Here is a 25,204-nt window from a genome sequence, read left to right as displayed (position 1 = left end):
CTTGCCCTCACACACAAGGTCTTGAATAATCACCACCAATTTTGTCTACAAGATCTCACAGTGCCATATCATCCCAACAGAGTGCTTTGCTCTCAGACTGCTGGCTTCCGAGGGGATATAAAAGTGCAATGGAAGGCAGAGCCATCACTTTTCAGGCCCCTCTCTATGGAACCAGCTCCCACTTTGTATTCGGGACACAGACACTTGCTCTCATTTTTGAATTAAGCGTAAAACCTTTTTGCCAAAGTCCAATAACTTGAAAGAGGAGCCAAAGACGTCCTCGTCCCAGATTCGTCCCAAGACAGATTCACACCTATTCTCACCTTGTCTGCTGTGACCTGAAGAACTCGCGTGACCATTGCGACTCTCAAGGTGCTAAAAATCACGCAAGAGTTTAAATGCGTGAGAGGCCACACTTGAGTAGCAAAGAAGCTTTGCTGATGAGATTAAATGTGCAGTTGCATGAAAGCACTAGTCTTTTTAGTGATCTACCTTTTGACCAGTTTAGAACCTGACAAGCGAGTAATCACAATGCCCACCTTGTTAATTGTCCTGAAAATCTGTATAAGCCGGACAATGAATCAGTGATTTTGCGTTCTTTCACAGCGATGGTGGTATAGTGGCGAGCATAGCTTCCTTCCAAGCAGTTGACCCGGGTTCGATTCCCGGCCATCGCAGTTGCCACTCGCAGTGCTGTTCAAGCATGTGGGCTGCGTATTGTTTTACACTAAAAACGTTCTCCGCTCTTTCTGCAAATGCTTACAATGTCAGGCCAGGTGCATTCTTCATCGGCCTCGCTGCTACCGTTTACTGTGGAAAGACACTGTTCACACAGGCTTTGAGTTCTCATCACTTCATACCTATACCTTCTTACATGAAACTGGGATTGGACACGCTACTTCTTCATAAAGACACCCAGTCCCACTTTAAATATTGTGCTCAATGTTTGGAATGAAGATAACATTTTACTAACCATGTACTGATCAGCTCTTTGCGGTGGCAAAATCATCAGCTGTGTGTGTTACTGTTCATGCAAACAAGCAAGCTAATGTCAGCCAGTTAGCTTCAACCGCAGCTGTGCTGCACCAATCTCACGGAACTGCAAAACCACAAGCTTTCGCACCAAAGTCATGCAGCTACCGCATTTACAATCCAGCGTGGCCGTTGTTGTGCACATCCTACTTGAAAGATGTGTGGCGTAGGACTTGGAAGACGTATGTCTTTCAAGTATGTAGTTCCACAGCCCAATGTGGTTGTTGTGGCCGAGCGGTCAAGGCGATGGACTAGAAATCCATTGGGGTCTCCCCGCACAGGTTCGAATCCTGTCGACAACGGTCAGCTATTTTGCGGCAGTCCAGTCGTTGATTTGAGAAGAAGGCATGGAGATCACCTGAGAAGGTGCCAGGAGAAAGAGCCAGGCCTTTGCTTGTGAAAATAGAGCACGCAGAAGCAATGGACCCAGCTATGTCCTGACAAAATTAGGCACATATTCAGTAAACATGGCATCCTTCAATTGGTCTCTTAGCCACCCCACACGTGCCCCCGTGTAGTCGTCCAGGATCCAGTCTGAGTACCGCCAATGACTCATGCGTCTGACAAATGCTGATTGCTTTGCGAGAGGACTGGGATCGGGATTGGAGGCACAGCGGATTTCACCGGGAATGGGACAACAGCAGAAATAGCTTCAAACATTACTGCATGAAAAGCACAAGGAGTGGACACATTTCATTGTTTGGAACACTGCTTTTCACTACAGCTCTTTGCATGTAAAAACTTTGCTCTTCTCCACAGCTGGCTGACGGACACGCAAAAGCGCAAGCAAGAGTGGCCACAGACCCACTATGCCGGCCTTTGTACACTCTCTCCATCTAATGATAGAGAGGAAGGATACATTCACTACTTCTAGCCTCCACTATTCAAATTCAGTATTTTCACAGTGTCCTAAAAGCTTCCTGAAAAGCCTTTACACTGTTTTACAAAACGCTGCATCCAGAGCACAGTCAGGGACTGGAAGGACAGAGTAGATTTCCCCCATATGGACTTCTCTCTTCATTGGCTCCCAATTAAATCCCAAATAAAAATCCAAATACTTGCCCTCACACACAAGGTCTTGAATAATCACCACCAATTTTGTCTACAAGATCTCACAGTGCCATATCATCCCAACAGAGTGCTTTGCTCTCAGACTGCTGGCTTCCGAGGGGATATAAAAGTGCAATGGAAGGCAGAGCCATCACTTTTCAGGCCCCTCTCTATGGAACCAGCTCCCACTTTGTATTCGGGACACAGACACTTGCTCTCATTTTTGAATTAAGCGTAAAACCTTTTTGCCAAAGTCCAATAACTTGAAAGAGGAGCCAAAGACGTCCTCGTCCCAGATTCGTCCCAAGACAGATTCACACCTATTCTCACCTTGTCTGCTGTGACCTGAAGAACTCGCGTGACCATTGCGACTCTCAAGGTGCTAAAAATCACGCAAGAGTTTAAATGCGTGAGAGGCCACACTTGAGTAGCAAAGAAGCTTTGCTGATGAGATTAAATGTGCAGTTGCATGAAAGCACTAGTCTTTTTAGTGATCTACCTTTTGACCAGTTTAGAACCTGACAAGCGAGTAATCACAATGCCCACCTTGTTAATTGTCCTGAAAATCTGTATAAGCCGGACAATGAATCAGTGATTTTGCGTTCTTTCACAGCGATGGTGGTATAGTGGCGAGCATAGCTGCCTTCCAAGCAGTTGACCGGTGTTCGATTCCCGGCCATCGCAGTTGCCACTCGCAGTGCTGTTCAAGCATGTGGGCTGCGTATTGTTTTACACTAAAAACGTTCTCCTCTCTTTCTGCAAATGCTTACAATGTCAGGCCAGGTGCATTCTTCATCGGCCTCGCTGCTACCGTTTACTGTGGAAAGACACTGTTCACACAGGCTTTGAGTTCTCATCACTTCATACCTATACCTTCTTACATGAAACTGGGATTGGACACGCTACTTCTTCATAAAGACACCCAGTCCCACTTTAAATATTGTGCTCAATGTTTGGAATGAAGATAACATTTTACTAACCATGTACTGATCAGCTCTTTGCGGTGGCAAAATCATCAGCTGTGTGTGTTACTGTTCATGCAAACAAGCAAGCTAATGTCAGCCAGTTAGCTTCAACCGCAGCTGTGCTGCACCAATCTCACGGAACTGCAAAACCACAAGCTTTCGCACCAAAGTCATGCAGCTACCGCATTTACAATCCAGCGTGGCCGTTGTTGTGCACATCCTACTTGAAAGATGTGTGGCGTAGGACTTGGAAGACGTATGTCTTTCAAGTATGTAGTTCCACAGCCTAATGTGGTTGTTGTGGCCGAGCGGTCAAGGCGATGGACTAGAAATCCATTGGGGTCTCCCCGCACAGGTTCGAATCCTGTCGACAACGGTCAGCTCTTTTGCGGCAGTCCAGACGTTGATTTGAGAAGAAGGCATGGAGATCACCTGAGAAGGTGCCAGGAGAAAGAGCCAGGCCTTTGCTTGTGAAAATAGAGCACGCAGAAGCAATGGACCCAGCTATGTCCTGACAAAATTAGGCACATATTCAGTAAACATGGCATCCTTCAATTGGTCTCTTAGCCACCCCACACGTGCCCCCGTGTAGTCGTCCAGGATCCAGTCTGAGTACCGCCAATGACTCATGCGTCTGACAAATGCTGATTGCTTTGCGAGAGGACTGGGATCGGGATTGGAGGCACAGCGGATTTCACCGGGAATGGGACAACAGCAGAAATAGCTTCAAACATTACTGCATGAAAAGCACAAGGAGTGGACACATTTCATTGTTTGGAACACTGCTTTTCACTACAGCTCTTTGCATGTAAAAACTTTGCTCTTCTCCACAGCTGGCTGACGGACACGCAAAAGCGCAAGCAAGAGTGGCCACAGACCCACTATGCCGGCCTTTGTACACTCTCTCCATCTAATGATAGAGAGGAAGGATACATTCACTACTTCTAGCCTCCACTATTCAAATTCAGTATTTTCACAGTGTCCTAAAAGCTTCCTGAAAAGCCTTTACACTGTTTTACAAAACGCTGCATCCAGAGCACAGTCAGGGACTGGAAGGACAGAGTAGATTTCCCCCATATGGACTTCTCTCTTCATTGGCTCCCAATTAAATCCCAAATAAAAATCCAAATACTTGCCCTCACACACAAGGTCTTGAATAATCACCACCAATTTTGTCTACAAGATCTCACAGTGCCATATCATCCCAACAGAGTGCTTTGCTCTCAGACTGCTGGCTTCCGAGGGGATATAAAAGTGCAATGGAAGGCAGAGCCATCACTTTTCAGGCCCCTCTCTATGGAACCAGCTCCCACTTTGTATTCGGGACACAGACACTTGCTCTCATTTTTGAATTAAGCGTAAAACCTTTTTGCCAAAGTCCAATAACTTGAAAGAGGAGCCAAAGACGTCCTCGTCCCAGATTCGTCCCAAGACAGATTCACACCTATTCTCACCTTGTCTGCTGTGACCTGAAGAACTCGCGTGACCATTGCGACTCTCAAGGTGCTAAAAATCACGCAAGAGTTTAAATGCGTGAGAGGCCACACTTGAGTAGCAAAGAAGCTTTGCTGATGAGATTAAATGTGCAGTTGCATGAAAGCACTAGTCTTTTTAGTGATCTACCTTTTGACCAGTTTAGAACCTGACAAGCGAGTAATCACAATGCCCACCTTGTTAATTGTCCTGAAAAGCTTTATAAGCCGGACAATGAATCAGTGATGTTGCATTCTTTCGCAGAGATGGTGGTATAGTGGCGAGCATAGCTGCCTTCCAAGCAGTTGACCGGTGTTCGATTCCCGGCCATCGCAGTTGCCACTCGCAGTGCTGTTCAAGCATGTGGGCTGCGTACTATTTTACACTAAAAACGTTCTCCGCTCTTTCTGCAAATGCTTACAATGTCAGGCCAGGTGCATTCTTCATCGGCCTCGCTGCTACCGTTTGCTGTGGAAAGACACTGTTCAAACAGGCTTTGAGTTCTCATCACTTCATACCTATACCTTCTTACATGAAACTGTGATTGGACACGCTACTTCTTCATAAAGACACCCAGTCCCACTTTAAATATTGTGCTCAATGTTTGGAATGAAGATAACATTTTACTAACCATGTACTGATCAGCTCTTTGCGGTGGCAAAATCATCAGCTGTGTGTGTTACTGTTCATGCAAACAAGCAAGCTAATGTCAGCCAGCTAGCTTCAACCGCAGCTGTGCTGCACCAATCTCACGGAACTGCAAAACCACAAGCTTTCGCACCAAAGTCATGCAGCTACCGCATTTACAATCCAGCGTGGCCGTTGTTGTGCACATCCTACTTGAAAGATGTGTGGAGTAGGACTTTGTAGGACGTATGTCTTTCAAGTATGTAGTTCCACAGCCCAATGTGGTTGTTGTGGCCGAGCGGTCAAGGCGATGGACTAGAAATCCATTGGGGTCTCCCCGCACAGGTTCGAATCCTGTCGACAACGGTTAGCTATTTTGCGGCAGTCCAGTCGTTGATTTGAGAAGAAGGCATGGAGATCACCTGAGAAGGTGCCAGGAGAAAGAGCCAGGCCTTTGCTTGTGAAAATAGAGCACGCAGAAGCAATGGACCCAGCTATGTCCTGACAAAATTAGGCACATATTCAGTAAACATGGCATCCTTCAATTGGTCTCTTAGCCACCCCACACGTGCCCCCGTGTAGTCGTCCAGGATCCAGTCTGAGTACCGCCAATGACTCATGCGTCTGACAAATGCTGATTGCTTTGCGAGAGGACTGGGATCGGGATTGGAGGCACAGCGGATTTCACCGGGAATGGGACAACAGCAGAAATAGCTTCAAACATTACTGCATGAAAAGCACAAGGAGTGGACACATTTCATTGTTTGGAACACTGCTTTTCACTACAGCTCTTTGCATGTAAAAACTTTGCTCTTCTCCACAGCTGGCTGACGGACACGCAAAAGCGCAAGCAAGAGTGGCCACAGACCCACTATGCCGGCCTTTGTACACTCTCTCCATCTAATGATAGAGAGGAAGGATACATTCACTACTTCTAGCCTCCACTATTCAAATTCAGTATTTTCACAGTGTCCTAAAAGCTTCCTGAAAAGCCTTTACACTGTTTTACAAAACGCTGCATCCAGAGCACAGTCAGGGACTGGAAGGACAGAGTAGATTTCCCCCATATGGACTTCTCTCTTCATTGGCTCCCAATTAAATCCCAAATAAAAATCCAAATACTTGCCCTCACACACAAGGTCTTGAATAATCACCACCAATTTTGTCTACAAGATCTCACAGTGCCATATCATCCCAACAGAGTGCTTTGCTCTCAGACTGCTGGCTTCCGAGGGGATATAAAAGTGCAATGGAAGGCAGAGCCATCACTTTTCAGGCCCCTCTCTATGGAACCAGCTCCCACTTTGTATTCGGGACACAGACACTTGCTCTCATTTTTGAATTAAGCGTAAAACCTTTTTGCCAAAGTCCAATAACTTGAAAGAGGAGCCAAAGACGTCCTCGTCCCAGATTCGTCCCAAGACAGATTCACACCTATTCTCACCTTGTCTGCTGTGACCTGAAGAACTCGCGTGACCATTGCGACTCTCAAGGTGCTAAAAATCACGCAAGAGTTTAAATGCGTGAGAGGCCACACTTGAGTAGCAAAGAAGCTTTGCTGATGAGATTAAATGTGCAGTTGCATGAAAGCACTAGTCTTTTTAGTGATCTACCTTTTGACCAGTTTAGAACCTGACAAGCGAGTAATCACAATGCCCACCTTGTTAATTGTCCTGAAAATCTGTATAAGCCGGACAATGAATCAGTGATTTTGCGTTCTTTCACAGCGATGGTGGTATAGTGGCGAGCATAGCTGCCTTCCAAGCAGTTGACCCGGGTTCGATTCCCGGCCATCGCAGTTGCCACTCGCAGTGCTGTTCAAGCATGTGGGCTGCGTATTGTTTTACACTAAAAACGTTCTCCTCTCTTTCTGCAAATGCTTACAATGTCAGGCCAGGTGCATTCTTCATCGGCCTCGCTGCTACCGTTTACTGTGGAAAGACACTGTTCACACAGGCTTTGAGTTCTCATCACTTCATACCTATACCTTCTTACATGAAACTGGGATTGGACACGCTACTTCTTCATAAAGACACCCAGTCCCACTTTAAATATTGTGCTCAATGTTTGGAATGAAGATAACATTTTACTAACCATGTACTGATCAGCTCTTTGCGGTGGCAAAATCATCAGCTGTGTGTGTTACTGTTCATGCAAACAAGCAAGCTAATGTCAGCCAGTTAGCTTCAACCGCAGCTGTGCTGCACCAATCTCACGGAACTGCAAAACCACAAGCTTTCGCACCAAAGTCATGCAGCTACCGCATTTACAATCCAGCGTGGCCGTTGTTGTGCACATCCTACTTGAAAGATGTGTGGCGTAGGACTTGGAAGACGTATGTCTTTCAAGTATGTAGTTCCACAGCCCAATGTGGTTGTTGTGGCCGAGCGGTCAAGGCGATGGACTAGAAATCCATTGGGGTCTCCCCGCACAGGTTCGAATCCTGTCGACAACGGTCAGCTATTTTGCGGCAGTCCAGTCGTTGATTTGAGAAGAAGGCATGGAGATCACCTGAGAAGGTGCCAGGAGAAAGAGCCAGGCCTTTGCTTGTGAAAATAGAGCACGCAGAAGCAATGGACCCAGCTATGTCCTGACAAAATTAGGCACATATTCAGTAAACATGGCATCCTTCAATTGGTCTCTTAGCCACCCCAAACGTGCCCCCGTGTAGTCGTCCAGGATCCAGTCTGAGTACCGCCAATGACTCATGCGTCTGACAAATGCTGATTGCTTTGCGAGAGGACTGGGATCGGGATTGGAGGCACAGCGGATTTCACCGGGAATGGGACAACAGCAGAAATAGCTTCAAACATTACTGCATGAAAAGCACAAGGAGTGGACACATTTCATTGTTTGGAACACTGCTTTTCACTACAGCTCTTTGCATGTAAAAACTTTGCTCTTCTCCACAGCTGGCTGACGGACACGCAAAAGCGCAAGCAAGAGTGGCCACAGACCCACTATGCCGGCCTTTGTACACTCTCTCCATCTAATGATAGAGAGGAAGGATACATTCACTACTTCTAGCCTCCACTATTCAAATTCAGTATTTTCACAGTGTCCTAAAAGCTTCCTGAAAAGCCTTTACACTGTTTTACAAAACGCTGCATCCAGAGCACAGTCAGGGACTGGAAGGACAGAGTAGATTTCCCCCATATGGACTTCTCTCTTCATTGGCTCCCAATTAAATCCCAAATAAAAATCCAAATACTTGCCCTCACACACAAGGTCTTGAATAATCACCACCAATTTTGTCTACAAGATCTCACAGTGCCATATCATCCCAACAGAGTGCTTTGCTCTCAGACTGCTGGCTTCCGAGGGGATATAAAAGTGCAATGGAAGGCAGAGCCATCACTTTTCAGGCCCCTCTCTATGGAACCAGCTCCCACTTTGTATTCGGGACACAGACACTTGCTCTCATTTTTGAATTAAGCGTAAAACCTTTTTGCCAAAGTCCAATAACTTGAAAGAGGAGCCAAAGACGTCCTCGTCCCAGATTCGTCCCAAGACAGATTCACACCTATTCTCACCTTGTCTGCTGTGACCTGAAGAACTCGCGTGACCATTGCGACTCTCAAGGTGCTAAAAATCACGCAAGAGTTTAAATGCGTGAGAGGCCACACTTGAGTAGCAAAGAAGCTTTGCTGATGAGATTAAATGTGCAGTTGCATGAAAGCACTAGTCTTTTTAGTGATCTACCTTTTGACCAGTTTAGAACCTGACAAGCGAGTAATCACAATGCCCACCTTGTTAATTGTCCTGAAAATCTGTATAAGCCGGACAATGAATCAGTGATTTTGCGTTCTTTCACAGCGATGGTGGTATAGTGGCGAGCATAGCTGCCTTCCAAGCAGTTGACCGGTGTTCGATTCCCGGCCATCGCAGTTGCCACTCGCAGTGCTGTTCAAGCATGTGGGCTGCGTATTGTTTTACACTAAAAACGTTCTCCTCTCTTTCTGCAAATGCTTACAATGTCAGGCCAGGTGCATTCTTCATCGGCCTCGCTGCTACCGTTTACTGTGGAAAGACACTGTTCACACAGGCTTTGAGTTCTCATCACTTCATACCTATACCTTCTTACATGAAACTGGGATTGGACACGCTACTTCTTCATAAAGACACCCAGTCCCACTTTAAATATTGTGCTCAATGTTTGGAATGAAGATAACATTTTACTAACCATGTACTGATCAGCTCTTTGCGGTGGCAAAATCATCAGCTGTGTGTGTTACTGTTCATGCAAACAAGCAAGCTAATGTCAGCCAGTTAGCTTCAACCGCAGCTGTGCTGCACCAATCTCACGGAACTGCAAAACCACAAGCTTTCGCACCAAAGTCATGCAGCTACCGCATTTACAATCCAGCGTGGCCGTTGTTGTGCACATCCTACTTGAAAGATGTGTGGCGTAGGACTTGGAAGACGTATGTCTTTCAAGTATGTAGTTCCACAGCCCAATGTGGTTGTTGTGGCCGAGCGGTCAAGGCGATGGACTAGAAATCCATTGGGGTCTCCCCGCACAGGTTCGAATCCTGTCGACAACGGTCAGCTATTTTGCGGCAGTCCAGTCGTTGATTTGAGAAGAAGGCATGGAGATCACCTGAGAAGGTGCCAGGAGAAAGAGCCAGGCCTTTGCTTGTGAAAATAGAGCACGCAGAAGCAATGGACCCAGCTATGTCCTGACAAAATTAGGCACATATTCAGTAAACATGGCATCCTTCAATTGGTCTCTTAGCCACCCCAAACGTGCCCCCGTGTAGTCGTCCAGGATCCAGTCTGAGTACCGCCAATGACTCATGCGTCTGACAAATGCTGATTGCTTTGCGAGAGGACTGGGATCGGGATTGGAGGCACAGCGGATTTCACCGGGAATGGGACAACAGCAGAAATAGCTTCAAACATTACTGCATGAAAAGCACAAGGAGTGGACACATTTCATTGTTTGGAACACTGCTTTTCACTACAGCTCTTTGCATGTAAAAACTTTGCTCTTCTCCACAGCTGGCTGACGGACACGCAAAAGCGCAAGCAAGAGTGGCCACAGACCCACTATGCCGGCCTTTGTACACTCTCTCCATCTAATGATAGAGAGGAAGGATACATTCACTACTTCTAGCCTCCACTATTCAAATTCAGTATTTTCACAGTGTCCTAAAAGCTTCCTGAAAAGCCTTTACACTGTTTTACAAAACGCTGCATCCAGAGCACAGTCAGGGACTGGAAGGACAGAGTAGATTTCCCCCATATGGACTTCTCTCTTCATTGGCTCCCAATTAAATCCCAAATAAAAATCCAAATACTTGCCCTCACACACAAGGTCTTGAATAATCACCACCAATTTTGTCTACAAGATCTCACAGTGCCATATCATCCCAACAGAGTGCTTTGCTCTCAGACTGCTGGCTTCCGAGGGGATATAAAAGTGCAATGGAAGGCAGAGCCATCACTTTTCAGGCCCCTCTCTATGGAACCAGCTCCCACTTTGTATTCGGGACACAGACACTTGCTCTCATTTTTGAATTAAGCGTAAAACCTTTTTGCCAAAGTCCAATAACTTGAAAGAGGAGCCAAAGACGTCCTCGTCCCAGATTCGTCCCAAGACAGATTCACACCTATTCTCACCTTGTCTGCTGTGACCTGAAGAACTCGCGTGACCATTGCGACTCTCAAGGTGCTAAAAATCACGCAAGAGTTTAAATGCGTGAGAGGCCACACTTGAGTAGCAAAGAAGCTTTGCTGATGAGATTAAATGTGCAGTTGCATGAAAGCACTAGTCTTTTTAGTGATCTACCTTTTGACCAGTTTAGAACCTGACAAGCGAGTAATCACAATGCCCACCTTGTTAATTGTCCTGAAAATCTGTATAAGCCGGACAATGAATCAGTGATTTTGCGTTCTTTCACAGCGATGGTGGTATAGTGGCGAGCATAGCTCCCTTCCAAGCAGTTGACCCGGGTTCGATTCCCGGCCATCGCAGTTGCCACTCGCAGTGCTGTTCAAGCATGTGGGCTGCGTATTGTTTTACACTAAAAACGTTCTCCTCTCTTTCTGCAAATGCTTACAATGTCAGGCCAGGTGCATTCTTCATCGGCCTCGCTGCTACCGTTTACTGTGGAAAGACACTGTTCACACAGGCTTTGAGTTCTCATCACTTCATACCTATACCTTCTTACATGAAACTGGGATTGGACACGCTACTTCTTCATAAAGACACCCAGTCCCACTTTAAATATTGTGCTGAATGTTTGGAATGAAGATAACATTTTACTAACCATGTACTGATCAGCTCTTTGCGGTGGCAAAATCATCAGCTGTGTGTGTTACTGTTCATGCAAACAAGCAAGCTAATGTCAGCCAGTTAGCTTCAACCGCAGCTGTGCTGCACCAATCTCACGGAACTGCAAAACCACAAGCTTTCGCACCAAAGTCATGCAGCTACCGCATTTACAATCCAGCGTGGCCGTTGTTGTGCACATCCTACTTGAAAGATGTGTGGCGTAGGACTTGGAAGACGTATGTCTTTCAAGTATGTAGTTCCACAGCCCAATGTGGTTGTTGTGGCCGAGCGGTCAAGGCGATGGACTAGAAATCCATTGGGGTCTCCCCGCACAGGTTCGAATCCTGTCGACAACGGTCAGCTATTTTGCGGCAGTCCAGTCGTTGATTTGAGAAGAAGGCATGGAGATCACCTGAGAAGGTGCCAGGAGAAAGAGCCAGGCCTTTGCTTGTGAAAATAGAGCACGCAGAAGCAATGGACCCAGCTATGTCCTGACAAAATTAGGCACATATTCAGTAAACATGGCATCCTTCAATTGGTCTCTTAGCCACCCCACACGTTCCCCCGTGTAGTCGTCCAGGATCCAGTCTGAGTACCGCCAATGACTCATGCGTCTGACAAATGCTGATTGCTTTGCGAGAGGACTGGGATCGGGATTGGAGGCACAGCGGATTTCACCGGGAATGGGACAACAGCAGAAATAGCTTCAAACATTACTGCATGAAAAGCACAAGGAGTGGACACATTTCATTGTTTGGAACACTGCTTTTCACTACAGCTCTTTGCATGTAAAAACTTTGCTCTTCTCCACAGCTGGCTGACGGACACGCAAAAGCGCAAGCAAGAGTGGCCACAGACCCACTATGCCGGCCTTTGTACACTCTCTCCATCTAATGATAGAGAGGAAGGATACATTCACTACTTCTAGCCTCCACTATTCAAATTCAGTATTTTCACAGTGTCCTAAAAGCTTCCTGAAAAGCCTTTACACTGTTTTACAAAACGCTGCATCCAGAGCACAGTCAGGGACTGGAAGGACAGAGTAGATTTCCCCCATATGGACTTCTCTCTTCATTGGCTCCCAATTAAATCCCAAATAAAAATCCAAATACTTGCCCTCACACACAAGGTCTTGAATAATCACCACCAATTTTGTCTACAAGATCTCACAGTGCCATATCATCCCAACAGAGTGCTTTGCTCTCAGACTGCTGGCTTCCGAGGGGATATAAAAGTGCAATGGAAGGCAGAGCCATCACTTTTCAGGCCCCTCTCTGTGGAACCAGCTCCCACTTTGTATTCGGGACACAGACACTTGCTCTCATTTTTGAATTAAGCGTAAAACCTTTTTGCCAAAGTCCAATAACTTGAAAGAGGAGCCAAAGACGTCCTCGTCCCAGATTCGTCCCAAGACAGATTCACACCTATTCTCACCTTGTCTGCTGTGACCTGAAGAACTCGCGTGACCATTGCGACTCTCAAGGTGCTAAAAATCACGCAAGAGTTTAAATGCGTGAGAGGCCACACTTGAGTAGCAAAGAAGCTTTGCTGATGAGATTAAATGTGCAGTTGCATGAAAGCACTAGTCTTTTTAGTGATCTACCTTTTGACCAGTTTAGAACCTGACAAGCGAGTAATCACAATGCCCACCTTGTTAATTGTCCTGAAAATCTGTATAAGCCGGACAATGAATCAGTGATTTTGCGTTCTTTCACAGCGATGGTGGTATAGTGGCGAGCATAGCTCCCTTCCAAGCAGTTGACCCGGGTTCGATTCCCGGCCATCGCAGTTGCCACTCGCAGTGCTGTTCAAGCATGTGGGCTGCGTATTGTTTTACACTAAAAACGTTCTCCTCTCTTTCTGCAAATGCTTACAATGTCAGGCCAGGTGCATTCTTCATCGGCCTCGCTGCTACCGTTTACTGTGGAAAGACACTGTTCACACAGGCTTTGAGTTCTCATCACTTCATACCTATACCTTCTTACATGAAACTGGGATTGGACACGCTACTTCTTCATAAAGACACCCAGTCCCACTTTAAATATTGTGCTGAATGTTTGGAATGAAGATAACATTTTACTAACCATGTACTGATCAGCTCTTTGCGGTGGCAAAATCATCAGCTGTGTGTGTTACTGTTCATGCAAACAAGCAAGCTAATGTCAGCCAGTTAGCTTCAACCGCAGCTGTGCTGCACCAATCTCACGGAACTGCAAAACCACAAGCTTTCGCACCAAAGTCATGCAGCTACCGCATTTACAATCCAGCGTGGCCGTTGTTGTGCACATCCTACTTGAAAGATGTGTGGCGTAGGACTTGGAAGACGTATGTCTTTCAAGTATGTAGTTCCACAGCCCAATGTGGTTGTTGTGGCCGAGCGGTCAAGGCGATGGACTAGAAATCCATTGGGGTCTCCCCGCACAGGTTCGAATCCTGTCGACAACGGTCAGCTGTTTTGCGGCAGTCCAGACGTTGATTTGAGAAGAAGGCATGGAGATCACCTGAGAAGGTGCCAGGAGAAAGAGCCAGGCCTTTGCTTGTGAAAATAGAGCACGCAGAAGCAATGGACCCAGCTATGTCCTGACAAAATTAGGCACATATTCAGTAAACATGGCATCCTTCAATTGGTCTCTTAGCCACCCCACACGTTCCCCCGTGTAGTCGTCCAGGATCCAGTCTGAGTACCGCCAATGACTCATGCGTCTGACAAATGCTGATTGCTTTGCGAGAGGACTGGGATCGGGATTGGAGGCACAGCGGATTTCACCGGGAATGGGACAACAGCAGAAATAGCTTCAAACATTACTGCATGAAAAGCACAAGGAGTGGACACATTTCATTGTTTGGAACACTGCTTTTCACTACAGCTCTTTGCATGTAAAAACTTTGCTCTTCTCCACAGCTGGCTGACGGACACGCAAAAGCGCAAGCAAGAGTGGCCACAGACCCACTATGCCGGCCTTTGTACACTCTCTCCATCTAATGATAGAGAGGAAGGATACATTCACTACTTCTAGCCTCCACTATTCAAATTCAGTATTTTCACAGTGTCCTAAAAGCTTCCTGAAAAGCCTTTACACTGTTTTACAAAACGCTGCATCCAGAGCACAGTCAGGGACTGGAAGGACAGAGTAGATTTCCCCCATATGGACTTCTCTCTTCATTGGCTCCCAATTAAATCCCAAATAAAAATCCAAATACTTGCCCTCACACACAAGGTCTTGAATAATCACCACCAATTTTGTCTACAAGATCTCACAGTGCCATATCATCCCAACAGAGTGCTTTGCTCTCAGACTGCTGGCTTCCGAGGGGATATAAAAGTGCAATGGAAGGCAGAGCCATCACTTTTCAGGCCCCTCTCTATGGAACCAGCTCCCACTTTGTATTCGGGACACAGACACTTGCTCTCATTTTTGAATTAAGCGTAAAACCTTTTTGCCAAAGTCCAATAACTTGAAAGAGGAGCCAAAGACGTCCTCGTCCCAGATTCGTCCCAAGACAGATTCACACCTATTCTCACCTTGTCTGCTGTGACCTGAAGAACTCGCATGACCATTGCGACTCTCAAGGTGCTAAAAATCACGCAAGAGTTTAAATGCGTGAGAGGCCACACTTGAGTAGCAAAGAAGCTTTGCTGATGAGATTAAATGTGCAGTTGCATGAAAGCACTAGTCTTTTTAGTGATCTACCTTTTGACCAGTTTAGAACCTGACAAGCGAGTAATCACAATGCCCACCTTGTTAATTGTCCTGAAAATCTGTATAAGCCGGACAATGAATCAGTGATTTTGCGTTCTTTCACAGCGATGGTGGTATAGTGGCGAGCATAGCTGCCTTCCAAGCAGTTGACCCGGGTTCGATTCCCGGCCATCGGAGTTACCACTCGCAGTGCTGTTCAAGCATGTGGGCTGCGTATTGTTTTACACTAAAAACGTTCTCCTCTCTTTCTGCAAATGCTTACAATGTCAGGCCAGGTGCATTCTTCATCGGCCTCGCTGCTACCGTTTACTGTGGAAAGACACTGTTCACACAGGCTTTGAGTTCTCATCACTTCATACCTATACCTTCTTACATGAAACTGGGATTGGACACGCTACTTCTTCATAAAGACACCCAGTCCCACTTTAAATATTGTGCTCAATGTTTGGAATGAAGATAACATTTTACTAACCATGTACTGATCAGCTCTTTGCGGTGGCAAAATCATCAGCTGTGTGTGTTACTGTTCATGCAAACAAGCAAGCTAATGTCAGCCAGTTAGCTTCAACCGCAGCTGTGCTGCACCAATCTCACGGAACTGCAAAACCACAAGCTTTCGCACCAAAGTCATGCAGCTACCGCATTTACAATCCAGCGTGGCCGTTGTTGTGCACATCCTACTTGAAAGATGTGTGGCGTAGGACTTGGAAGACGTATGTCTTTCAAGTATGTAGTTCCACAGCCCAATGTGGTTGTTGTGGCCGAGCGGTCAAGGCGATGGACTAGAAATCCATTGGGGTCTCCCCGCACAGGTTCGAATCCTGTCGACAACGGTCAGCTATTTTGCGGCAGTCCAGTCGTTGATTTGAGAAGAAGGCATGGAGATCACCTGAGAAGGTGCCAGGAGAAAGAGCCAGGCCTTTGCTTGTGAAAATAGAGCACGCAGAAGCAATGGACCCAGCTATGTCCTGACAAAATTAGGCACATATTCAGTAAACATGGCATCCTTCAATTGGTCTCTTAGCCACCCCACACGTGCCCCCGTGTAGTCGTCCAGGATCCAGTCTGAGTACCGCCAATGACTCATGCGTCTGACAAATGCTGATTGCTTTGCGAGAGGACTGGGATCGGGATTGGAGGCACAGCGGATTTCACCGGGAATGGGACAACAGCAGAAATAGCTTCAAACATTACTGCATGAAAAGCACAAGGAGTGGACACATTTCATTGTTTGGAACACTGCTTTTCACTACAGCTCTTTGCATGTAAAAACTTTGCTCTTCTCCACAGCTGGCTGACGGACACGCAAAAGCGCAAGCAAGAGTGGCCACAGACCCACTATGCCGGCCTTTGTACACTCTCTCCATCTAATGATAGAGAGGAAGGATACATTCACTACTTCTAGCCTCCACTATTCAAATTCAGTATTTTCACAGTGTCCTAAAAGCTTCCTGAAAAGCCTTTACACTGTTTTACAAAACGCTGCATCCAGAGCACAGTCAGGGACTGGAAGGACAGAGTAGATTTCCCCCATATGGACTTCTCTCTTCATTGGCTCCCAATTAAATCCCAAATAAAAATCCAAATACTTGCCCTCACACACAAGGTCTTGAATAATCACCACCAATTTTGTCTACAAGATCTCACAGTGCCATATCATCCCAACAGAGTGCTTTGCTCTCAGACTGCTGGCTTCCGAGGGGATATAAAAGTGCAATGGAAGGCAGAGCCATCACTTTTCAGGCCCCTCTCTATGGAACCAGCTCCCACTTTGTATTCGGGACACAGACACTTGCTCTCATTTTTGAATTAAGCGTAAAACCTTTTTGCCAAAGTCCAATAACTTGAAAGAGGAGCCAAAGACGTCCTCGTCCCAGATTCGTCCCAAGACAGATTCACACCTATTCTCACCTTGTCTGCTGTGACCTGAAGAACTCGCGTGACCATTGCGACTCTCAAGGTGCTAAAAATCACGCAAGAGTTTAAATGCGTGAGAGGCCACACTTGAGTAGCAAAGAAGCTTTGCTGATGAGATTAAATGTGCAGTTGCATGAAAGCACTAGTCTTTTTAGTGATCTACCTTTTGACCAGTTTAGAACCTGACAAGCGAGTAATCACAATGCCCACCTTGTTAATTGTCCTGAAAATCTGTATAAGCCGGACAATGAATCAGTGATTTTGCGTTCTTTCACAGCGATGGTGGTATAGTGGCGAGCATAGCTTCCTTCCAAGCAGTTGACCCGGGTTCGATTCCCGGCCATCGCAGTTGCCACTCGCAGTGCTGTTCAAGCATGTGGGCTGCGTATTGTTTTACACTAAAAACGTTCTCCTCTCTTTCTGCAAATGCTTACAATGTCAGGCCAGGTGCATTCTTCATCGGCCTCGCTGCTACCGTTTACTGTGGAAAGACACTGTTCACACAGGCTTTGAGTTCTCATCACTTCATACCTATACCTTCTTACATGAAACTGGGATTGGACACGCTACTTCTTCATAAAGACACCCAGTCCCACTTTAAATATTGTGCTCAATGTTTGGAATGAAGATAACATTTTACTAACCATGTACTGATCAGCTCTTTGCGGTGGCAAAATCATCAGCTGTGTGTGTTACTGTTCATGCAAACAAGCAAGCTAATGTCAGCCAGTTAGCTTCAACCGCAGCTGTGCTGCACCAATCTCACGGAACTGCAAAACCACAAGCTTTCGCACCAAAGTCATGCAGCTACCGCATTTACAATCCAGCGTGGCCGTTGTTGTGCACATCCTACTTGAAAGATGTGTGGCGTAGGACTTGGAAGACGTATGTCTTTCAAGTATGTAGTTCCACAGCCCAATGTGGTTGTTGTGGCCGAGCGGTCAAGGCGATGGACTAGAAATCCATTGGGGTCTCCCCGCACAGGTTCGAATCCTGTCGACAACGGTCAGCTATTTTGCGGCAGTCCAGTCGTTGATTTGAGAAGAAGGCATGGAGATCACCTGAGAAGGTGCCAGGAGAAAGAGCCAGGCCTTTGCTTGTGAAAATAGAGCACGCAGAAGCAATGGACCCAGCTATGTCCTGACAAAATTAGGCACATATTCAGTAAACATGGCATCCTTCAATTGGTCTCTTAGCCACCCCACACGTGCCCCCGTGTAGTCGTCCAGGATCCAGTCTGAGTACCGCCAATGACTCATGCGTCTGACAAATGCTGATTGCTTTGCGAGAGGACTGGGATCGGGATTGGAGGCACAGCGGATTTCACCGGGAATGGGACAACAGCAGAAATAGCTTCAAACATTACTGCATGAAAAGCACAAGGAGTGGACACATTTCATTGTTTGGAACACTGCTTTTCACTACAGCTCTTTGCATGTAAAAACTTTGCTCTTCTCCACAGCTGGCTGACGGACACGCAAAAGCGCAAGCAAGAGTGGCCACAGACCCACTATGCCGGCCTTTGTACACTCTCTCCATCTAATGATAGAGAGGAAGGATACATTCACTACTTCTAGCCTCCACTATTCAAATTCAGTATTTTCACAGTGTCCTAAAAGCTTCCTGAAAAGCCTTTACACTGTTTTACAAAACGCTGCATCCAGAGCACAGTCAGGGACTGGAAGGACAGAGTAGATTTCCCCCATATGGACTTCTCTCTTCATTGGCTCCCAATTAAATCCCAAATAAAAATCCAAATACTTGCCCTCACACACAAGGTCTTGAATAATCACCACCAATTTTGTCTACAAGATCTCACAGTGCCATATCATCCCAACAGAGTGCTTTGCTCTCAGACTGCTGGCTTCCGAGGGGATATAAAAGTGCAATGGAAGGCAGAGCCATCACTTTTCAGGCCCCTCTCTATGGAACCAGCTCCCACTTTGTATTCGGGACACAGACACTTGCTCTCATTTTTGAATTAAGCGTAAAACCTTTTTGCCAAAGTCCAATAACTTGAAAGAGGAGCCAAAGACGTCCTCGTCCCAGATTCGTCCCAAGACAGATTCACACCTATTCTCACCTTGTCTGCTGTGACCTGAAGAACTCGCGTGACCATTGCGACTCTCAAGGTGCTAAAAATCACGCAAGAGTTTAAATGCGTGAGAGGCCACACTTGAGTAGCAAAGAAGCTTTGCTGATGAGATTAAATGTGCAGTTGCATGAAAGCACTAGTCTTTTTAGTGATCTACCTTTTGACCAGTTTAGAACCTGACAAGCGAGTAATCACAATGCCCACCTTGTTAATTGTCCTGAAAATCTGTATAAGCCGGACAATGAATCAGTGATTTTGCGTTCTTTCACAGCGATGGTGGTATAGTGGCGAGCATAGCTTCCTTCCAAGCAGTTGACCCGGGTTCGATTCCCGGCCATCGCAGTTGCCACTCGCAGTGCTGTTCAAGCATGTGGGCTGCGTATTGTTTTACACTAAAAACGTTCTCCTCTCTTTCTGCAAATGCTTACAATGTCAGGCCAGGTGCATTCTTCATCGGCCTCGCTGCTACCGTTTACTGTGGAAAGACACTGTTCACACAGGCTTTGAGTTCTCATCACTTCATACCTATACCTTCTTACATGAAACTGGGATTGGACACGCTACTTCTTCATAAAGACACCCAGTCCCACTTTAAATATTGTGCTCAATGTTTGGAATGAAGATAACATTTTACTAACCATGTACTGATCAGCTCTTTGCGGTGGCAAAATCATCAGCTGTGTGTGTTACTGTTCATGCAAACAAGCAAGCTAATGTCAGCCAGTTAGCTTCAACCGCAGCTGTGCTGCACCAATCTCACGGAACTGCAAAACCACAAGCTTTCGCACCAAAGTCATGCAGCTACCGCATTTACAATCCAGCGTGGCCGTTGTTGTGCACATCCTACTTGAAAGATGTGTGGCGTAGGACTTGGAAGACGTATGTCTTTCAAGTATGTAGTTCCACAGCCCAATGTGGTTGTTGTGGCCGAGCGGTCAAGGCGATGGACTAGAAATCCATTGGGGTCTCCCCGCACAGGTTCGAATCCTGTCGACAACGGTCAGCTATTTTGCGGCAGTCCAGTCGTTGATTTGAGAAGAAGGCATGGAGATCACCTGAGAAGGTGCCAGGAGAAAGAGCCAGGCCTTTGCTTGTGAAAATAGAGCACGCAGAAGCAATGGACCCAGCTATGTCCTGACAAAATTAGGCACATATTCAGTAAACATGGCATCCTTCAATTGGTCTCTTAGCCACCCCACACGTGCCCCCGTGTAGTCGTCCAGGATCCAGTCTGAGTACCGCCAATGACTCATGCGTCTGACAAATGCTGATTGCTTTGCGAGAGGACTGGGATCGGGATTGGAGGCACAGCGGATTTCACCGGGAATGGGACAACAGCAGAAATAGCTTCAAACATTACTGCATGAAAAGCACAAGGAGTGGACACATTTCATTGTTTGGAACACTGCTTTTCACTACAGCTCTTTGCATGTAAAAACTTTGCTCTTCTCCACAGCTGGCTGACGGACACGCAAAAGCGCAAGCAAGAGTGGCCACAGACCCACTATGCCGGCCTTTGTACACTCTCTCCATCTAATGATAGAGAGGAAGGATACATTCACTACTTCTAGCCTCCACTATTCAAATTCAGTATTTTCACAGTGTCCTAAAAGCTTCCTGAAAAGCCTTTACACTGTTTTACAAAACGCTGCATCCAGAGCACAGTCAGGGACTGGAAGGACAGAGTAGATTTCCCCCATATGGACTTCTCTCTTCATTGGCTCCCAATTAAATCCCAAATAAAAATCCAAATACTTGCCCTCACACACAAGGTCTTGAATAATCACCACCAATTTTGTCTACAAGATCTCACAGTGCCATATCATCCCAACAGAGTGCTTTGCTCTCAGACTGCTGGCTTCCGAGGGGATATAAAAGTGCAATGGAAGGCAGAGCCATCACTTTTCAGGCCCCTCTCTATGGAACCAGCTCCCACTTTGTATTCGGGACACAGACACTTGCTCTCATTTTTGAATTAAGCGTAAAACCTTTTTGCCAAAGTCCAATAACTTGAAAGAGGAGCCAAAGACGTCCTCGTCCCAGATTCGTCCCAAGACAGATTCACACCTATTCTCACCTTGTCTGCTGTGACCTGAAGAACTCGCGTGACCATTGCGACTCTCAAGGTGCTAAAAATCACGCAAGAGTTTAAATGCGTGAGAGGCCACACTTGAGTAGCAAAGAAGCTTTGCTGATGAGATTAAATGTGCAGTTGCATGAAAGCACTAGTCTTTTTAGTGATCTACCTTTTGACCAGTTTAGAACCTGACAAGCGAGTAATCACAATGCCCACCTTGTTAATTGTCCTGAAAATCTGTATAAGCCGGACAATGAATCAGTGATTTTGCGTTCTTTCACAGCGATGGTGGTATAGTGGCGAGCATAGCTTCCTTCCAAGCAGTTGACCCGGGTTCGATTCCCGGCCATCGCAGTTGCCACTCGCAGTGCTGTTCAAGCATGTGGGCTGCGTATTGTTTTACACTAAAAACGTTCTCCTCTCTTTCTGCAAATGCTTACAATGTCAGGCCAGGTGCATTCTTCATCGGCCTCGCTGCTACCGTTTACTGTGGAAAGACACTGTTCACACAGGCTTTGAGTTCTCATCACTTCATACCTATACCTTCTTACATGAAACTGGGATTGGACACGCTACTTCTTCATAAAGACACCCAGTCCCACTTTAAATATTGTGCTCAATGTTTGGAATGAAGATAACATTTTACTAACCATGTACTGATCAGCTCTTTGCGGTGGCAAAATCATCAGCTGTGTGTGTTACTGTTCATGCAAACAAGCAAGCTAATGTCAGCCAGTTAGCTTCAACCGCAGCTGTGCTGCACCAATCTCACGGAACTGCAAAACCACAAGCTTTCGCACCAAAGTCATGCAGCTACCGCATTTACAATCCAGCGTGGCCGTTGTTGTGCACATCCTACTTGAAAGATGTGTGGCGTAGGACTTGGAAGACGTATGTCTTTCAAGTATGTAGTTCCACAGCCCAATGTGGTTGTTGTGGCCGAGCGGTCAAGGCGATGGACTAGAAATCCATTGGGGTCTCCCCGCACAGGTTCGAATCCTGTCGACAACGGTCAGCTATTTTGCGGCAGTCCAGTCGTTGATTTGAGAAGAAGGCATGGAGATCACCTGAGAAGGTGCCAGGAGAAAGAGCCAGGCCTTTGCTTGTGAAAATAGAGCACGCAGAAGCAATGGACCCAGCTATGTCCTGACAAAATTAGGCACATATTCAGTAAACATGGCATCCTTCAATTGGTCTCTTAGCCACCCCACACGTGCCCCCGTGTAGTCGTCCAGGATCCAGTCTGAGTACCGCCAATGACTCATGCGTCTGACAAATGCTGATTGCTTTGCGAGAGGACTGGGATCGGGATTGGAGGCACAGCGGATTTCACCGGGAATGGGACAACAGCAGAAATAGCTTCAAACATTACTGCATGAAAAGCACAAGGAGTGGACACATTTCATTGTTTGGAACACTGCTTTTCACTACAGCTCTTTGCATGTAAAAACTTTGCTCTTCTCCACAGCTGGCTGACGGACACGCAAAAGCGCAAGCAAGAGTGGCCACAGACCCACTATGCCGGCCTTTGTACACTCTCTCCATCTAATGATAGAGAGGAAGGATGCATTCACTACTTCTAGCCTCCACTATTCAAATTCAGTATTTTCACAGTGTCCTAAAAGCTTCCTGAAAAGCCTTTACACTGTTTTACAAAACGCTGCATCCAGAGCACAGTCAGGGACTGGAAGGACAGAGTAGATTTCCCCCATATGGACTTCTCTCTTCATTGGCTCCCAATTAAATCCCAAATAAAAATCCAAATACTTGCCCTCACACACAAGGTCTTGAATAATCACCACCAATTTTGTCTACAAGATCTCACAGTGCCATATCATCCCAACAGAGTGCTTTGCTCTCAGACTGCTGGCTTCCGAGGGGATATAAAAGTGCAATGGAAGGCAGAGCCATCACTTTTCAGGCCCCTCTCTATGGAACCAGCTCCCACTTTGTATTCGGGACACAGACACTTGCTCTCATTTTTGAATTAAGCGTAAAACCTTTTTGCCAAAGTCCAATAACTTGAAAGAGGAGCCAAAGACGTCCTCGTCCCAGATTCGTCCCAAGACAGATTCACACCTATTCTCACCTTGTCTGCTGTGACCTGAAGAACTCGCGTGACCATTGCGACTCTCAAGGTGCTAAAAATCACGCAAGAGTTTAAATGCGTGAGAGGCCACACTTGAGTAGCAAAGAAGCTTTGCTGATGAGATTAAATGTGCAGTTGCATGAAAGCACTAGTCTTTTTAGTGACCTACCTTTTGACCAGTTTAGAACCTGACAAGCGAGTAATCACAATGCCCACCTTGTTAATTGTCCTGAAAATCTGTATAAGCCGGACAATGAATCAGTGATTTTGCGTTCTTTCACAGCGATGGTGGTATAGTGGCGAGCATAGCTTCCTTCCAAGCAGTTGACCCGGGTTCGATTCCCGGCCATCGCAGTTGCCACTCGCAGTGCTGTTCAAGCATGTGGGCTGCGTATTGTTTTACACTAAAAACGTTCTCCTCTCTTTCTGCAAATGCTTACAATGTCAGGCCAGGTGCATTCTTCATCGGCCTCGCTGCTACCGTTTACTGTGGAAAGACACTGTTCACACAGGCTTTGAGTTCTCATCACTTCATACCTATACCTTCTTACATGAAACTGGGATTGGACACGCTACTTCTTCATAAAGACACCCAGTCCCACTTTAAATATTGTGCTCAATGTTTGGAATGAAGATAACATTTTACTAACCATGTACTGATCAGCTCTTTGCGGTGGCAAAATCATCAGCTGTGTGTGTTACTGTTCATGCAAACAAGCAAGCTAATGTCAGCCAGTTAGCTTCAACCGCAGCTGTGCTGCACCAATCTCACGGAACTGCAAAACCACAAGCTTTCGCACCAAAGTCATGCAGCTACCGCATTTACAATCCAGCGTGGCCGTTGTTGTGCACATCCTACTTGAAAGATGTGTGGCGTAGGACTTGGAAGACGTATGTCTTTCAAGTATGTAGTTCCACAGCCCAATGTGGTTGTTGTGGCCGAGCGGTCAAGGCGATGGACTAGAAATCCATTGGGGTCTCCCCGCACAGGTTCGAATCCTGTCGACAACGGTCAGCTATTTTGCGGCAGTCCAGTCGTTGATTTGAGAAGAAGGCATGGAGATCACCTGAGAAGGTGCCAGGAGAAAGAGCCAGGCCTTTGCTTGTGAAAATAGAGCACGCAGAAGCAATGGACCCAGCTATGTCCTGACAAAATTAGGCACATATTCAGTAAACATGGCATCCTTCAATTGGTCTCTTAGCCACCCCACACGTGCCCCCGTGTAGTCGTCCAGGATCCAGTCTGAGTACCGCCAATGACTCATGCGTCTGACAAATGCTGATTGCTTTGCGAGAGGACTGGGATCGGGATTGGAGGCACAGCGGATTTCACCGGGAATGGGACAACAGCAGAAATAGCTTCAAACATTACTGCATGAAAAGCACAAGGAGTGGACACATTTCATTGTTTGGAACACTGCTTTTCACTACAGCTCTTTGCATGTAAAAACTTTGCTCTTCTCCACAGCTGGCTGACGGACACGCAAAAGCGCAAGCAAGAGTGGCCACAGACCCACTATGCCGGCCTTTGTACACTCTCTCCATCTAATGATAGAGAGGAAGGATACATTCACTACTTCTAGCCTCCACTATTCAAATTCAGTATTTTCACAGTGTCCTAAAAGCTTCCTGAAAAGCCTTTACACTGTTTTACAAAACGCTGCATCCAGAGCACAGTCAGGGACTGGAAGGACAGAGTAGATTTCCCCCATATGGACTTCTCTCTTCATTGGCTCCCAATTAAATCCCAAATAAAAATCCAAATACTTGCCCTCACACACAAGGTCTTGAATAATCACCACCAATTTTGTCTACAAGATCTCACAGTGCCATATCATCCCAACAGAGTGCTTTGCTCTCAGACTGCTGGCTTCCGAGGGGATATAAAAGTGCAATGGAAG

At 46.4% G+C, this 25,204-nt stretch overlaps 21 non-coding genes across 21 annotated transcripts; all 21 read left to right on the top strand.

Moving 5' to 3' along the window:
• The first annotated feature begins 605 nt into the window (after positions 1-605).
• Positions 606-677, top strand: trnag-ucc (transfer RNA glycine (anticodon UCC)). Its single transcript has one exon. It is a non-coding gene; the product is annotated as a tRNA-Gly (tRNA).
• A 575-nt stretch (positions 678-1,252) lies between these two features.
• On the top strand, positions 1,253-1,334 carry trnas-aga (transfer RNA serine (anticodon AGA)). Its single transcript has one exon. It is a non-coding gene; the product is annotated as a tRNA-Ser (tRNA).
• A 2,007-nt stretch (positions 1,335-3,341) lies between these two features.
• Positions 3,342-3,423, top strand: trnas-aga (transfer RNA serine (anticodon AGA)). The gene has a single exon. It is a non-coding gene; the product is annotated as a tRNA-Ser (tRNA).
• A 2,008-nt stretch (positions 3,424-5,431) lies between these two features.
• trnas-aga (transfer RNA serine (anticodon AGA)) lies at positions 5,432-5,513 on the top strand. Its single transcript has one exon. It is a non-coding gene; the product is annotated as a tRNA-Ser (tRNA).
• A 1,360-nt stretch (positions 5,514-6,873) lies between these two features.
• Positions 6,874-6,945, top strand: trnag-ucc (transfer RNA glycine (anticodon UCC)). The gene has a single exon. It is a non-coding gene; the product is annotated as a tRNA-Gly (tRNA).
• Positions 6,946-7,520: 575 nt separating this feature from the next.
• trnas-aga (transfer RNA serine (anticodon AGA)) lies at positions 7,521-7,602 on the top strand. The gene has a single exon. It is a non-coding gene; the product is annotated as a tRNA-Ser (tRNA).
• A 2,007-nt stretch (positions 7,603-9,609) lies between these two features.
• On the top strand, positions 9,610-9,691 carry trnas-aga (transfer RNA serine (anticodon AGA)). Its single transcript has one exon. It is a non-coding gene; the product is annotated as a tRNA-Ser (tRNA).
• Positions 9,692-11,051: 1,360 nt separating this feature from the next.
• trnag-ucc (transfer RNA glycine (anticodon UCC)) lies at positions 11,052-11,123 on the top strand. Its single transcript has one exon. It is a non-coding gene; the product is annotated as a tRNA-Gly (tRNA).
• A 575-nt stretch (positions 11,124-11,698) lies between these two features.
• On the top strand, positions 11,699-11,780 carry trnas-aga (transfer RNA serine (anticodon AGA)). Its single transcript has one exon. It is a non-coding gene; the product is annotated as a tRNA-Ser (tRNA).
• A 1,360-nt stretch (positions 11,781-13,140) lies between these two features.
• Positions 13,141-13,212, top strand: trnag-ucc (transfer RNA glycine (anticodon UCC)). The gene has a single exon. It is a non-coding gene; the product is annotated as a tRNA-Gly (tRNA).
• Positions 13,213-13,787: 575 nt separating this feature from the next.
• trnas-aga (transfer RNA serine (anticodon AGA)) lies at positions 13,788-13,869 on the top strand. The gene has a single exon. It is a non-coding gene; the product is annotated as a tRNA-Ser (tRNA).
• Positions 13,870-15,229: 1,360 nt separating this feature from the next.
• Positions 15,230-15,301, top strand: trnag-ucc (transfer RNA glycine (anticodon UCC)). Its single transcript has one exon. It is a non-coding gene; the product is annotated as a tRNA-Gly (tRNA).
• Positions 15,302-15,876: 575 nt separating this feature from the next.
• Positions 15,877-15,958, top strand: trnas-aga (transfer RNA serine (anticodon AGA)). Its single transcript has one exon. It is a non-coding gene; the product is annotated as a tRNA-Ser (tRNA).
• A 1,360-nt stretch (positions 15,959-17,318) lies between these two features.
• On the top strand, positions 17,319-17,390 carry trnag-ucc (transfer RNA glycine (anticodon UCC)). The gene has a single exon. It is a non-coding gene; the product is annotated as a tRNA-Gly (tRNA).
• Positions 17,391-17,965: 575 nt separating this feature from the next.
• trnas-aga (transfer RNA serine (anticodon AGA)) lies at positions 17,966-18,047 on the top strand. Its single transcript has one exon. It is a non-coding gene; the product is annotated as a tRNA-Ser (tRNA).
• Positions 18,048-19,407: 1,360 nt separating this feature from the next.
• Positions 19,408-19,479, top strand: trnag-ucc (transfer RNA glycine (anticodon UCC)). Its single transcript has one exon. It is a non-coding gene; the product is annotated as a tRNA-Gly (tRNA).
• A 575-nt stretch (positions 19,480-20,054) lies between these two features.
• trnas-aga (transfer RNA serine (anticodon AGA)) lies at positions 20,055-20,136 on the top strand. Its single transcript has one exon. It is a non-coding gene; the product is annotated as a tRNA-Ser (tRNA).
• Positions 20,137-21,496: 1,360 nt separating this feature from the next.
• On the top strand, positions 21,497-21,568 carry trnag-ucc (transfer RNA glycine (anticodon UCC)). Its single transcript has one exon. It is a non-coding gene; the product is annotated as a tRNA-Gly (tRNA).
• Positions 21,569-22,143: 575 nt separating this feature from the next.
• On the top strand, positions 22,144-22,225 carry trnas-aga (transfer RNA serine (anticodon AGA)). The gene has a single exon. It is a non-coding gene; the product is annotated as a tRNA-Ser (tRNA).
• Positions 22,226-23,585: 1,360 nt separating this feature from the next.
• Positions 23,586-23,657, top strand: trnag-ucc (transfer RNA glycine (anticodon UCC)). Its single transcript has one exon. It is a non-coding gene; the product is annotated as a tRNA-Gly (tRNA).
• A 575-nt stretch (positions 23,658-24,232) lies between these two features.
• Positions 24,233-24,314, top strand: trnas-aga (transfer RNA serine (anticodon AGA)). Its single transcript has one exon. It is a non-coding gene; the product is annotated as a tRNA-Ser (tRNA).
• The last annotated feature ends 890 nt before the right edge of the window (positions 24,315-25,204 follow it).

The sequence above is a fragment of the Rhamphochromis longiceps genome, linkage group LG9, assembly GCF_057381845.1.
Source record: "Rhamphochromis longiceps isolate RC_006_pf linkage group LG9, R_longiceps_female_GT1.1, whole genome shotgun sequence".
NCBI classification, from domain to species: Eukaryota; Metazoa; Chordata; class Actinopteri; order Cichliformes; family Cichlidae; genus Rhamphochromis; species Rhamphochromis longiceps.
This window is presented reverse-complemented; position numbering and strand designations above follow the sequence as displayed.